At 32.6% G+C, this 1,123-nt stretch overlaps 1 pseudogene; it reads right to left on the reverse strand.

Annotated features, from left to right (window-relative positions):
* Nucleotides 1-646, reverse strand: part of LOC115997014 — a 3,981-nt pseudogene extending 3,335 nt beyond the window's left edge.
* Between the last annotated feature and the right edge of the window lie 477 nt (nt 647-1,123).

The following is a 1,123-nucleotide window of genomic DNA, read 5'->3' on the forward strand; positions in this document are numbered from 1 at the left end:
GCATGCCTCGAAGGTTTTGTTGATTAGAAAAGGCAGTTTTAAAATTCTCATCCCCTACTTTGGGGCTTGCATACAAGAAAGCAGTCACAAGAATATCTTTATTATTGTTGATTGGATTGGCAGCCAGGTCTGTTGCATTCAGTGTTGCCATGGATGAACCCAAGCTGTGTCCTATCACGGTTATGCTAATTTCCTCGCCCTTGTATAACTCAACAAGTCTTGCAACTTCTCCACGAATCTATACATATAACAAAGACAAGTCAAGTCAAATTCTACAATAGTATAATATAATGCCAAAAAGATACTGAAATGAAATAAATAAAAAAAATTATGGTCCTGTTTGGTAAATTGCTGTTAGCTGATTAGGTTAGAAGGGATGATTAGTTGATAACATTTGCTGATTGTAAAAAGTTGTTTGATAGCTGTTTGGTATAATTTCTTTTCTCAAAAACTAATTGAAGAGCCCGCTTTGAGTAGCCTTTTAAATTTTAGTATTTTGGAGCTACAAAAACCTTATTAACCAAACAACTAATAGTGGTCAAATAAGTCAAAATAGACTGATTATTTACCAAACTGGCCTTATATATACCTGATCTCTGGCACTCTTTTGATTCAATTGGGAATCTTGATTGATGGTGGTATACATATCGTACCAGCCCTTATGCAAGGATCAGAGTCTTGGCCAAAGAATAATGGCGCTTTGACGAACCAGAATGTGAAATTCTCATTCCACTCTGAGTTTCGTATTGTTACAGATTCTCAAATTTTGTAAACTTTGTAAGAATCTAAAAAAGTTTGTATAAAAAATATTGGGAAAATGGCATTTTTAGTCCCTAAGTTATAGGCGTAGTGTAGACTCAGTCCCTAAGTTATGGTTGTATGCGAGTTTAGTCCCTCAGTTATTCACAAAGTGACGAGTTTAGTCTCTGAACATTAAATTTGACGAAAAAATTAAAAAATATTCAAAATTTGAAGGGTAAAATAGGAAATTCACATTTTATTATTCTTCTTATATCAAAACCACTTTTACAACATTATTTTTTCACTTCTTAGACTAATTATTTTCAATATTTTTCATTTTTAAAAGCATTTTAATAACTTTCAAATGACTTGTTAGGAACCT

This window comes from Ipomoea triloba, chromosome 1 (genome assembly GCF_003576645.1).
Source record: "Ipomoea triloba cultivar NCNSP0323 chromosome 1, ASM357664v1".
Classification (NCBI taxonomy): Eukaryota; Viridiplantae; Streptophyta; class Magnoliopsida; order Solanales; family Convolvulaceae; genus Ipomoea; species Ipomoea triloba.